Source organism: Photinus pyralis, unplaced genomic scaffold (assembly GCF_008802855.1).
Source record: "Photinus pyralis isolate 1611_PpyrPB1 unplaced genomic scaffold, Ppyr1.3 Ppyr1.4_LG4, whole genome shotgun sequence".
In the NCBI taxonomy this organism is placed as follows: domain Eukaryota; kingdom Metazoa; phylum Arthropoda; class Insecta; order Coleoptera; family Lampyridae; genus Photinus; species Photinus pyralis.
In genome coordinates this window covers 12,514,893-12,529,359 of record NW_022170511.1, presented here as the reverse complement: position 1 = coordinate 12,529,359, position 14,467 = coordinate 12,514,893, and the positions used below count along the sequence as shown (strand labels likewise).

General features: G+C 36.2%; 1 protein-coding gene across 1 annotated transcript in view; it reads left to right on the top strand.

Annotated features, from left to right (window-relative positions):
* LOC116168747 overlaps positions 1 to 14,467 on the top strand; it is a 95,521-nt gene that overhangs the window by 59,792 nt on the left and 21,262 nt on the right. Inside the window, exon 2 of the mRNA XM_031484720.1 lies at positions 3,522 to 3,572. The gene's annotated coding sequence lies outside the window, so the exon portion shown is untranslated. The remainder of the gene's footprint in view (positions 1 to 3,521; positions 3,573 to 14,467) is intronic.

The window sequence follows — 14,467 nt, the reverse complement described above, 5'->3', positions numbered from 1 at the left end:
CAACCAATTTGTTATTTAACAGTCATCATCGTAATGTGTTTTTAAAAATATAATCATGACAAGAAAAAACATTGAATAACATCGTAATTATAAAGGGAGTAGGTAGTCCCATACTGAACATAAACAATCACAGTTATCTGGCATTATATAGGTACAGATACAGAAAGGATTTAACATCCTTCAGACGCCAATCAAGTTATGTACGAATCCATTAATATTTCAAACAATTTTTCCTGTCTCATTGTATGATTTTACGTTCAGCATACTAATATTCTGGGTCTTCATACCTTCTTATGAAACGTAGGTACGCCATTGATATCGTGATATACAGCAAGCACGCAGCTTCATTGCATGTCACCTGCTAATACTATTTTGTAACGGTTATGAGTGACATTGAGACCCACGGAAATTAATTAGTAAGTGTTCAAACAATCATTATAAAGTAGGAGTAGCTATTTACTTGACTTATCACGTGATACAGTTAGTTTCATTGATACTTACGTTCATTCATGTGAGCAACTTGTTTTCTTTTATCTGTAATTGAATTGAACTATATGAAATAAAATAGAGGATATAGATCGTTATTATGGTTTACTGATTCTTTCTTTAATTTGTGAGGGCGGTAACTACAGTGTAAGGTTTTATTCGTTTTGCAAATTAATAGAACGGAAGTTTAGAACTTGACATTTGTACCCATCATAAATATCTACGCTTTAAATAAAAATGCCTTCTTCTACTGTTCGTTTATACTTTTTTGTATAGAAGTTGCAAAAATGAAAAGCATAAGTAATTTGCAAAAGAGACTAGAGAAGATGTGTCACATAAAAACCTTCTTAATTTTAACAATCAACGAGATTTTTGATACTTAATTGCACGTACCAAACTACCACGAACTAAAGTTTGTAGGATTTAAATCCGATTCGCCTAATTTGATGATTTTACCGTTTCATCATTTCATTTAAAATTCTAGAAAAATCGGTCCTCTATTTTGGAGTGCTTGTTTTACCCCTTGACGGTGATTTCAGGAATCCAGCATTTTCTCTTGAGCTATGCATTTGAGGGAAAAATTTCGTTATCCTATAACAATCTATAAGGAAGTTAAGCGAACATCTGGTTCATATCGAAAGTAGGACTGTATGCGACATATAAGATTTACGAATTGAGGATGAAATTAAAGGAAAAAGAGTAATTTAAACATCCTTGGTTGTTTCATAATAAAAACAGGTGAATTACTATGTAATTTAATATTTAAAGCAATATACGATTTTCTAAGGAACCACGCCAAAAGCGAGTAGACTGTAGACACAACAACAACAAAATGCTGCGGATTATCTGAGTGCGAAGTATCCACGTGTAAATTGTTGGGGTTTGAATTGTTGTTGTTACGAATTTTATTTGATGGGAATTGTCCGGGTATGAATTTTCCCGTGTGCGAATCTTCTGGGTGAGCATTAATTGTCCGTGTGCGAATTATCTTTGGTGCAAAATGCCTGGGTGCGAATTACTCGGGCGCGAACTGTCCGGCAATGGAAAATTTGAGAAACGACAAGGCAGCACATTATATGGAAATTTGCAGATTTATTACCGCTAATATGTATAATTAGTTGCGAAACAAGAAAGTTTGCCCTTCTTTTTGCTAACTTATAAAGTTAGCGAAACCCCTACTACAACTAAAATTCAGATTGTCGCTTTAGAGGAAATTCAGAAAGAAAATTTGTCACTCCACTGGAAAAAAATGAATAATCGTCTTTATAATGCTACATTAAACTAGTTGCCCTAATCTAGATGAAAGCATAGACCAAATTGATGAAAGCATATGAAAAGTTAAAAAGTACACTACTTTGGCAGTGTTATCCAGAACAGAACCTTTTTAACTTCGAATAACTTTAAGAGACGGCGATACCAGTCTTAAAAGATTGATCATTTTCAGGAAAGCACGAAAATTTTACTTTTATAGTAGATTCGTAAATATCTGACTAAGTACTATACGTTCTCGTTTACTTTTAAATCACAAAATTATAACTCTACGTGCCAGTTAGATATTTACTAATCTTAAATTGTTTTTAATGGGTTGTACACGTAACTTTATCGGAGATCTATATGCCAGATTTTTGGCAACTTTATTTTAGTTGCTAATGTAATAGGTATAAAAAAACCGAATGACACGAAATAAATAATGGTCCCAGCAGCAGCAAAATGACTTTTGTAGATTCACGTTTATATTTGTTGATAATAAGTTTAATTCCAGATAACGAAGGCAATTCTATGTACCTACCTACTAAGCGTAGGCCTAATTATTGATTTTATTATAGTAACGGCATTAATTGTAGTGTAATTCTCATTTTGACACTATATTTATTTTATCCTAAAGACCACAGGGGAGTGCGTTGGTCTGAACACATTACACAAAAAACAGCAATCGTTTGCTAAACTTGGGGTTTAACGGAAAAGTAGAAAATAAAATAGCATTAACATTTTATTAGTTACTTTTTAGTTTTCTTATCGGTGTTATGAAAGCATATTTACAATTGAAGTAATCGTTTAAGTATACACCTATACGTGGACATGTTCACACAATCAATAATGATAATGTAATAGTAAAGATGTTGTATAAATTAAACACGTCTAATTAGTTATTATTTCGAAAAAGGAAGGATTGTTTCCGCAAAAATCATCAACAGCGAAAGATCAATATTAGTATATCTATTCAATAATTGTGTCATGAGCAATGCCACCAGAATAGGATATCGTACGGTTAATGATTAAGGATTTGGGGATGTTTTTTCTGCAGCAATTCCGTTGTCTATTCGTAAATTTTAGCACGAAGCCTCTGCGTGTTCAGTGCATGTCTTTTCAATCATCTTAACGGCGTTTTTAAGAGATTAAAAAGAAGTCATCCCTAATAACGAAAGGTGACATGTCTTAAGTGACAGTCGTTTAACTCCAAGCAAATTTTCGGGAATACCTTTTAGTCATTACGTGCGCTTTGGGATGCCGAACAAAATATGTAGGTAACTAGAATTCCAAGAAGCTCTCCGGTCACGCTATGTTTTACTCGTGTTCTGTAGGCAAATACCGAGAAGGCAGAACTACCCTTGAAAGGGGCGTCGCGACAGGGTTATGTAATGTTACGTAAACTTGCGGAATAATTTCCGTTTTTCTCACACTGATTTTTTGATTACGCCAAACATGTTAAGAATGCGCTTACGGCTATGCAATGTTAACGTCAATAACAGGTGTACGCTTAACACGGGATGTTCCTCACCTGATTTCATTACACGCCACCATTATCGTCTCAAGGAATTTGATTATCTTTCAAAACTATATTTCTAATTCAAAGGAACATTGTGATACACACCTTGTTAAATTTTAATATCACTCACCTGGAAAATCGTAACGGAAGGGACTATTTGAACAATTAAACTTATAACAATAGTTTGTCATTGCACTGAGTCATTTGAACTTTTCGATCGGTAATTCCTGTAACCACAAAAAGTTACATCTTATATTTTATGTTGCAGGAAGAACAATAGGATCTAGAAGATTTCATCAGTAACGGCGGTTCCGAGAAGGTAAGTTTTAAATAATTATGTACGAGTATAAATGTGTTATACTTACTCATTTGATTGTTATGCGGGCGCCAGATTAATCAAAGAATCCTAAATAATTGGTGTTGAGTGTCCCACTCCCAGCATCACACATTTGATTACAAGCGACTGTCCCTGGTATTAATTTGCATAGTACTTTACAGATACATACATACAGTATGTCCCCGGATGGATCGATTATAAAAGGCATAAACGGGAATAACCATTTCAACACAAGCAAAAACTGTTATTCTTATTTTTTCAAAAAGTAAATATACAAATTTTTCCTCTTATAAAGTAGATCCGGGGTCATAACGGTATATGAATATGATCAAGTTTGGTTTTTCTTGGACCACAAAATCGTTTTGAAAAAATTTTAATAATTAATTAATAATATAATAATTAATACCCGAGTTAATACCCTAATCCATGTGCAATAACATTTCTTGCCGCGTAATCAAATACCTAGACCTTGTAAAATGTAAAATTTTTAATTACCAAGGACAAGAATAAAAACTAGGAACGAAGTTAAAAATGTTATATAGCAAAATACTAGCTGAAAATATGTAACAGTGAAAGGTGGAACCATGCAAGCGCCGTTATTGCAATTGGACCAAAAAAACTATTTACTTTAGTGACGTACATTTTACCTTGCCGTTTATTGCGCGCACAACAATTTCTGTGCGTTTAAACTTAATTGTAACCTAACGAGCACTCAAACATGAAGTTTTGGAGCTGGTCGCGTCCAAAATTTTGACTAATAACCTAATTTTGAAAATAAAATTAAATTTTCACGGTAAAAAGTTTGAATAACTCGAAATATAGATTACAACGCAACCACACCATACGACACACAATAAAGATGGATTGCTAATTCCACAGGTGTAGCAAGTAATCCACAAAATATCTAAAAAATCGATTGTACCCAGAGACTTGTTATAACAAGTCTCTGATTGTACCTATAGACATAACCAGTCGTCCACAAATATTGAACTATCGAACTATCTCTCGATATCTAAAATGAAATAAAACCATCTCCCAAAGCAACCATAGATTCTTAGATTCGTCACGGACAACACCAAGGGTGGTGGTTTCACTTGCATCCCATTTTCCTCTTCTAGATGTTGATCGGGCTCATTCTGTCCCGCGTATGGAGCCAACCGATTTATATGCACTACCACTGGTTTTCCGCGTGGTCGTTTCTGTATCCGATATATTAAGTCGTTTCACCGTCCTTCACACACGCTTTATAATTTTGGGGATAATCCGCGTCTCCACTGATGACGATACAACCAAACCAGATCTCCAGGTTGGTAACCACTAGCTTGAGCCTTCACGTCGTACTGCACCTTCATTATTCTGTCGCTTGGCAATATTATGGCCAACTTTATCATGGATGGTACCCAATGTCTGACGCAGATTTCACACGCACTCGTTGCCCACAGTTTCTACTTGGCCGGGTCTTGTACAAATCGCACGGCAACCGTAGTTCTCGGCCAAACAGCACCAAGGTTGTTTTATTAGAAAGGTTGTCTGGTAACTCTAAACCAATAGAATGCTTGCATTTTGAAGGCGGGAAAACGTCATCCAGAATACACATTTAAAATTGCTCATATGTTACAATGCTAATAAAAGGGGTACAAAATTAATTTTTTGCAGTATATTTTTGGATTTATATGGGTATATGTATATAAGGGTGGATCTTATATTGCAAATCTTGGAAGTTTATCGACTTCCACCTTTGAAAGCAATCAAAGTATTGCACGAGGACTTGTGAAAATGTAATCAAATTAATTTTAGAGGTGGAAATGGATAAAATTCCGCGATCTACAAAATAGGAACCACCCCTATGTATTAATACCTAGGCTTTGGGAATTAAAACTCTAAACATTCTTTAGTGGATGACGCCAAATAAAATGCTGTTGCGTTTTATGGAATATGTATATATTTATAGTATGTACAAAATGGTAACCGAGGTGCACACGGCGAGCTTTGTTGTTGGGGTGAGCCCAAATGCAGGTCTTCTGACTGATGGAGTGTGGCGCGAGGACGAGTTGGAAAGGCGACCTGGTTCTGCAGGTGGAGAGCTTTTTGTTTCTTGAAGTGCAGTCGAAGCAGAAATTGCGTTGCACTTTGCAGAGTTCGTGGTTCTGCTTTTAAACGTTTGCGGCCAGGGACGCTACTCTTTCATCGGTTGGCCGTTTTGACCAATGAGGGCGCAGCACGTTTTAGTTGCTGCCGGATGTGAAACATTTTCTTGACCATTCTTTAAGAACGGTAGGGTCTTTGGGAAACGTAAAAACCGAGATTTTATTTACACCAGGATGAGGAATTTTAGTGTTGCCGCCACTCATCTAAAAAAATACTTAATTATAACATACAAAAGTGCATTTATAATTGATGAACTAACCTTTCAATCACGGCTATGAAAACCCACAAAATTCACAAACTAAATGTCTTTATATTGCACCAAACAGGTATCTACAGCTAATATATGTCCTTATGCACTTCAAAATTCAACAAATTTTAAACAAATAAACTATAACTCAAGAAAAATAAGCATCCGCGCGACTAAACAACGTTAAACGTCAATGTCTGAATTCTTGATGACGTATTAGACGTATACATTCCGTCCCTCCCGCTTCCGCCCACATAGTTACCAGGTAACCTTTGAAATAAAATAACCTTGAAACAGTACCGAAGCTAGGCTCTGTACTGCACTTTCGTTCACCGCACAAAGGTTCGTCATCAGGAACAAATGCAGATATTGATCCCAATCACGCTGGTGGTCGGACACAACTTTTGACACGTACTTCCCCATTGACCATTCCGTCTGACTGTGGGTGCAACGCAGTGGTATCTGGTCTTGCGAATGCCTAATAGCTGACACAGGTTTGGAACAGCGCCTATTCAAAATTTCGTCCCTGGACAGAGTGTAGTTCCAGAGGTACTCCAAAGTTGCTAAACAGTTATTTTAATAGAACAATGCACGGCCACAGTTGTCGCTTCTTCATTTGGAGGGCATATGCTTTTGTCCATTTGCTGAAATAGTTTATAGCTCCCAAAAAGACTATTTGCTTGATGTTTCCAGAATCTGTCTCTGGGAAGAGCACCTCATTGGTGGTTTCTTCTTTTCTTCTGGTTCGTTGCTTGTGGCACAAACTGCTTGGGCCGTGGTTTCGAACTGTCTCAAGTAAGTGGGCCTCGGTGATTTTCCATTGAATGTCGGTGGTTTAACTCGCACTTTCGTCGTACTAGTATTTTCACACGGCTTCTTTGTAACACAGCAATCTACCATTATCATAGGTGACCCATCACTTTTTCGCGTCCTTCGGTCAATAATTAGGTATTTTGCTTTCATTTCATTTTCTACCGTATGAATCTTATCTTGGGCACTCTGTATCTCTTTGTATCTTATCTTGAACCGTACCTCTTATTGCTTGCTGGGCTGCGTCTATTTTAACTTCTATTGTTTATGCTCTGCTTCTATTTTACCTTCCATTGATTGTTGACCGGCTTCGAACCCGGCTTTCATTTCAGCTTGACCGGCTTCGATTTTAGCTTCACCGGATTTCATTTCTTACATTAATTGCATCGGTTGTTCTATTTTTCTGGTAACTAGTGGCATAAACTTTTACTAATTGTTCACTTAAAAATAACGTCGTATCTGACACCAGTATAACGTTTTACAAATAACAATAAATTTATAATAGTCTTAAAATGGGTTAATTTATAATCGTAATTATTATTTAACGCTCACTATTTATAACGTAACTTAAGCGCGTCGATGTTGGAACTGAACTCGAAACACAATTCTATTTGCGTATACAGAGTTTAGAAGCGGTTTACGCACCATAGGGATTTCAATGATAATTTCTTAATATTGAAATATTCTCATTTGCCACTTTTTGTTGTGGGAAATCGGAGAAATTAAGAAAATTATAAATTAGAATAATACAGTTATTTTTGTTTCAGTAATTTCATGGCACGGCTGATTTTAGTAGAAATCATTGGTGTCGTGAAATTATTGAAACAAATATTAGATTTTTACAATACTAACAATACTAACTTCTAATTTATTTCTTTTTTCTGGTTTCCCGAATTGAAAAAGAATAAATAAAGACGCAGAATGTTTCAAGCTACAAGAAACCTATTTACAACTTTGCCCTAAAATAACTAGGGGATAAAATATTTCGATATAATGAAATTAGCATTGAAATCCCTATGGTGCGTAAACTGGTTCTACACCCTGTATATAGCAAACAACATTCTTTCTAGAATGTTTTCGAGTGCTCATGGACACTTCAGATGTTCTCGAACAAACGCGTCATATTTCTAGGACTACGTCACATGCGCCTTCGTTCTTTATCGCCGAGGACGAATCTTTCATGGCCCCTCGATGTCTATCGGGATTTATGGATAATATGCTACAGTAAGATTTATCTATAAGTAAGCGAAGAAAAAATAAAAGATAAGAAATTCCTCTTATTCTGAAAATAATTTGTTTAAAATTGAACAATGCATTCAGACAATAATATTACAATATCCGATATTTTCTAAGATGGCTGCGCACAACTAAAACTGAAGACCTGGAAACTTTTTTTTCAGTAATTAAACAACATCTGACCTGGAATATCTTAAACAATATCCTTAGCAGAACGTTCACAAAGTAATTTTAAACGTCTAGAGAAAATTCTATATCTTGGTCCGCAACCCAATCCCCAACGGCACGGATTGTCGAAAATTATTTACGGTTCAGGTGGATCAAGCGCTACTAGGAGGGGCGAAAATAATGGTTAGAAACGTATTACGATCTGCTCCCATGACAGTTCCACCTTGTTCTCAGAAATCTCACAGAACTATCTCATCTTGGTCACAAAAATCTAAAGTAAAAACTCTTCCTTCTGGTTTTTGCGAACGAAACGATTTGGGGAGTGGAATGCTTCGATTGTTTAGATTTCCCTTTAGCATCTGATAAGGATTTCGTCGGTAGAGATATGACCCAAATCCAAAAACATTGTGAGAAATCTTTTAAACCGACGCGACACCGCGACGGCACATCTCTGTCGGCATTGTCACCTGATCATATTTCTGATCAATCTGCCAAAATTGTAGTCATACTAAAATGTGAACTTTTACGGTGGCCGGTGACTGAGTTTTGCAGAACTAAGTTTTTCCCAAGCGATGTGTTCAAAAAGCTATGAATCAGTCCACCTGCAAACTTGATATGATCTTTTTTGCAAAGTTTCATAAATTGCGAAAATGTGCAATTTTTTCCAAACGTACGCGTTGTTTCATTATGCGTGGACAAAATTTCTATTTTATGTGCGTCGAAAGCGAAATCAAACTAGTAGGAGGAGTAGTAAACAAATCAAAAGTAGAACGTTGAACAATTCTGTCTCGTACAAAAAGCATTGTGTGTATAGGTATGTTCTTGACACATTATTAAACTCAGTCAGTAGATATGTAAATTAAATCGAGTAAGGTGCACACACGCCTTTCTATTTCATTAGCATAATTTATCTACTCTGTCTCAATCTATGAATGAGCTGAACATTTTGTATCAATGGAGAAACACTGAGGGGGCCGCGCACTCTATCGCCTACAGACTTGCATTTCCGGAACTGCGAAGCGTGAGTGTCGTACTAACCATAGGTGCATGTATTTTACATTACAGGTGACGCATTCACAACAAATTTCGTTATACCATTAATCATAAACCACCGTTGGTCCTTACATAAATACCGCTTACGGAGATCACACTTTTAGAAAACCACAAATATGTGCAAACCACCTACCTAAGGAATCCGGAATAACTCGGCGTCTCGGCCGCGGCCTGTTAGGACGTGGGTAAATCGCTCGAGTTCCTCAAGATGACTGTTTAATATATAATTCAGTGATTTGTATATTTCGTAGAAACTTGCGGATATTAAAGTTAAACAACGGCGAACAGGTTGAGGCAGGTTCCTGACACAAATTCTTCATAAGATTTCGAACTCATTCATTTCGTCTAGCGTCTCTCTAAAGTGAAACCAGTCTTCCGCCTGCGGCCCTCGTTAATTTTTTTTTTCTCTCTGGCGGTAACAGACAAATCTGATGGAGATTCGTACACATGTCATCACGAGCCGGGATTTATCCGCTTACCCCTCCGCACCTTTCGAATATACCTCTATCTATTGCAAGCATTTCCGCAGCAATTGTACTGCACTCGCGTATGTGAGAACTCACTTCAAGAATGTGAACATTTTAATAAGAATGACTAGTCCCAAATTCTTATCTTTCCGATCTATGTAAACATCGTTTCCCAAGATTTTTAACAACTCGCCTTACCCGACGTTATTTATTAGGTCCACTCATCAAGTAGTATCTTCTGTATAACAAACTTTACGAAATTTTTACGCCATCATTAACCGCTTGACGCCTCCGCTTTGTGTTAACTGTTTTAGGGGCAGAATGCCGAGCTTTTCGGTAATAGTTTCATTTTATAACCACTCTAGCAGCTTGTCACGTAAAAGGTGCAGGTAAAAAAGACATTCTTAATTAGGCAAATTGCGGCGATTAATTCAGTATTTCGCGAGAATGGAATAGTTTACATTGCGCACAAGCACCAAAAACTCGTTCCTTTAAGTATAATCTCGACAAGCTAAAGTGTTATTAAATAATAAAATGAAAATTATTACTTGGGTATTTCAAAAATTTCGTTAATGTCATTAAGTTTATTGCGTCTTTCTTCATATTATCACGTACGAGTCAGTTGAGAAGTCAGTTCAGAATTCGGTTCAACATTCGACTATGCAATTAAAATAGAAAAATTTTGACTTGAATTAGAAAAATCTATCAACTTGTTGCGGTCAAAATTTAGAAAAAATTCTTCCAGTAACATAGGAACAAGCACGTGTTCCGAAATAAAAACGGACTCTTGCCCCTTCCGCCCTTCAGTTCCAAATTTCAAATTGCAACCTATGACTTACAAAGTTACAACGAATTATTGGAAAGCTCATGACCAAGCTCATGACACATGAGAGCTGTTTTCATTGGTAACAAAAGACAAAGCCCATTTGGATAAGTTCATAATTAATTTAAAATTTTTGGTCTAATTTGCCACACCACGTCTTCTTTCTCTCCGAGCCATACCCATTCATAAATTGTTATTAAAAGAGAAATGTGTCCCGACTCTAAGCATTATCATAAAAGTTTAAAAATTCTCCGGTCCCTCTTTTCTCTTACGATACCCAGTATTTAATTTTAAAAATGAGATCCCCACTTAATACTGGCCATCACATGATTAATATTGGTACAATCAACTGGAAACAGAATTATGTAATCAAATTGTGCTTGAAATCAGACATTTTCTGCTAACTGTTTCATTTGGAAAGTACGATTAATTCCTAAAGTTTGTCTTTTCTCTTATTTTTTTCTCAGAAACGAGTGCATACAAGATTTGAAGTACATAATTGCGTTACCTAAGGCTTTTAAATGTGTTCTTTATACGATTTTGAACCAAAATGGTTCTAAAATGTCACAAAATGGCGCACTTACTAACGAAGGCGCGAGAAAAAATCAAGGAATTTTTGAACATGAAAATACCGACTGTGGCTTTTGGAAAATGAACGGTAATATACACAAAATACACATACACAAAATTATATCGTACGATTTTAAACTGCCACCGGGCAAAACGCAGCTCAAGACCTTGTACGATTGAATGAACTCGTAAGAGTAGTTATTTGTACAACTAGAGAAGAAAGTGGAGTTTTTCAACTCGAGTTGACACATGAGCGTAGCGAGTGTATCAATTGAACAAGAGATGAAAAACACTTTCTTCTCAAGTTTTACACGTCATTTTTTCTAAAACTACAATCAAAATTTAATAATTATCATATGCATCAATAATGAAGTTTGACACATAGCAGTCTAGATAGGGGAATGTTTCAATTTTCAATGTCATTATTAAGATTAACGCAGCAATTATTTTTTTACTTTCCCCACTAGAGAGGAAAATTGCATTTTCTTCACCCTTTTTAGAGACGAAAGTAGTTGTTTTTAAAGTAGTTTCAGAAAATTATACGTAATTATTTCGCGCCCGCGTTTAGAGTTGCACCATCTTGAAGTATAGACTTGTCTCCAGCTTTTCTTTTTTGTGTCATAAATCTTCTACTGCTGAGATCTACCTCTATCAGCATTCGTTTTTCCCCTTTTTGGCAAGATTTGAGATTTACAAAATCGGACTAAAAATGAAAACCCAAATTTTGAAAATTCATAATTAAATACATTGGACTCATATGCATATGGTACAAATGTTGGTCCATCCGTCCAAGTCACAGACGAGATCTTCGCCCTGGAAACTGATAGACAACTTGTTAATTTTTTGTTTGATAGATATAGTTCCACCAGAAGAAATGTTTTCTTTTCTAAGTTCTAACCACGTCGAGATAATACTGCGAAACATATTGACTTGATTCACCGGAATTAGATTTTGTCGCCTTCCTGTAACATTCTAATTTAGGTTAAGTTGGTAGAGCAAAATTTTTATTTATTCGCCTATTACATCCGGGAAACTGTAAACCACATTGCTTTGATGCACAGATGAAATTTTGTGATCTTCCTGGCATATTTTCATGTGTTGCAGTTAATGGTCGGTAGGGATTTTATTTTTTGTATTTTAATTTATTATTTTAATTTAATTTATTATCCCTCTCTTGTTCTGGGCCCTCAACAGACTTGCGCCCAATTACAGAGTGATCCGCAAAATGCTTTTTAGAGCATGAGATATGTTGAGGGGTGGTATGGACCTGGTGAATCCAAGTTTGTCAATTCGCAAGCCCCGGGATTAACTTTTGGTGACCAAAAAACCACGACATTTTGGCAGTTCTTTCAGTTTTTCGCCTACAATTCGAAAACAGTGTATCTCTCTGAAAATTTTATTTTCTACTACATTTTAGAGGGTTAAATTTTGCATCTAATGGACAACGTTATAGTTTTTATCTATTCCAAACTTCATGCAAGCCATCGTATACTATTAACCATTTTTGAAGAGGGGGGGGGGGGGGGTATTATATCTCAAACGATTTGCGCATGAAATAATTATTTGATTCCCTGACTCAAATCACGCCCCGTTCTCACCTGCTTGGCGAATTTGTGCTTGGTGGCTTGAGATTGAAAAAATACCCAAGCATTTTTAAAGTCAAGAATGTCCCCCAAAAGGGTGCAGCGCTTTGATTTGCCCAGGCCAAAGGGGGATAAAGTTCTCTATCACAGCCGGTAAAAGCATGGACAAACAGGAAGAACTTTGCATCGAACTGGTGGGATGATAACGACTACAGGCAATCCTCTTTGCCACCATTGCTTGGTTTCTTTAGGTACAAGTTCTAATTTGAATGAGCGGTCGTGGTGATTTTTGTTCACGTCGTTTTTGAAAAAGATCTGTGAGCTTCTCACCACTGCTCTCGAAAGTTGAAAGGCTCTGTTCTAGAACGAAACAAACGTTCTGATTACCCTTTTTCTGAACACCTTCTTCTTTGAATCCTCGACGAATGTAAGCTGCGATCATTTTCGTCGTGAATAGTCACTTCTCTCTAAAAACCTGGCGCGTTCTCTCTGTCTTCGTTATTGATTGCATTCTTCCAGGGTTTTCAAACCTTTTTCTTTTATGCTTTTACATTCTCCTTCACGCATGTTTGCAAATGAAACACATTGTTGCACTCATTTAAAATCGCACGTGAAACACAAAAATTCATTAAGCCGCTTGTCAGCAACAGGCGAAGAGGGCACTTTCAAATTTGTTTTTTCGATTTTACTAGCTCATATGGACATTTCATGCATTAACGAGAATACAAACATGAAATAATTTTTAATTTCTGATCGAATGGCACTAGTCCCCAGTTTAAGCCTTTTCGTTGTGGTTTCTTTGTTATACGGTGTAGCACCACCCCGATACCAGAACGACAAAAGAATTTTTGGATTTACTGATTCTGAGCGGGGAAAATGCTCTTTCGTCGGTCCTGAGTGACCACTAGGCTAGTTCCATAGAAAAGGCCAAATGTTGACTTAATGGCTACGTATCAGCAAAATTTAGTGTAAGAGCAAATCAAAAATGCCCAAGAGTTGATATTACATGTAGGTAAAATTACATTTGTTACAGAGAGTTGAATGTTTTGATGGTTTTTATTCTTGAAAAAAGTTTAGGTACCTAAATTAATCACCATTATGTTTCATTAAACGCCATCTGAATCAGCTGTCCACCGCAGGAGTATTTCAAATTCCTATTTTTAACTCCTATCGGATGTCCGGACCTGAGCTAGAAGATAAATACAATTTTTATTATGATCACCCCAGCACTTTTTGCGACCGTGTAATTACGATTTATCGCTACTATACAATTAAAGCTTTTTGCGAGAATATCCGAAAGGTATAAGAAAAAATACCATGGGAAATTAACCCAGTTTTGAATTTATAAAAAATGAAGATGCAGCGCTGATATTACAAATGCGACCGTGCGAGAAATAATTTACTAAACGACAATCTTTCATTTTATAACAATAACATTGCGTAAAATAGATAAATGTACAAATAAATTGTCACTTTTAACTACGATACAGTGCTGATTGCAACGGCCATTAACCTTATAAACTAAAACACGTGTAATTTAAACACTTTCAGCTAAAAGTAGAAGAATTTTACGAAATATGAGTAAACGCGTAAATTAATTGAATTGCATCCTTGAACGTAGTAACTGATGGTAGGTATTAGTTTAATCATCCTGTATGTATAGTGTATATGGTTCAAATTCTTCTTTAGTTGACTCACCAACCGCATAGAGTGATATTAACTACCATATTCAAATTTGCCCGAAATAACTTGTAGATTGTAACCTTTGGTTT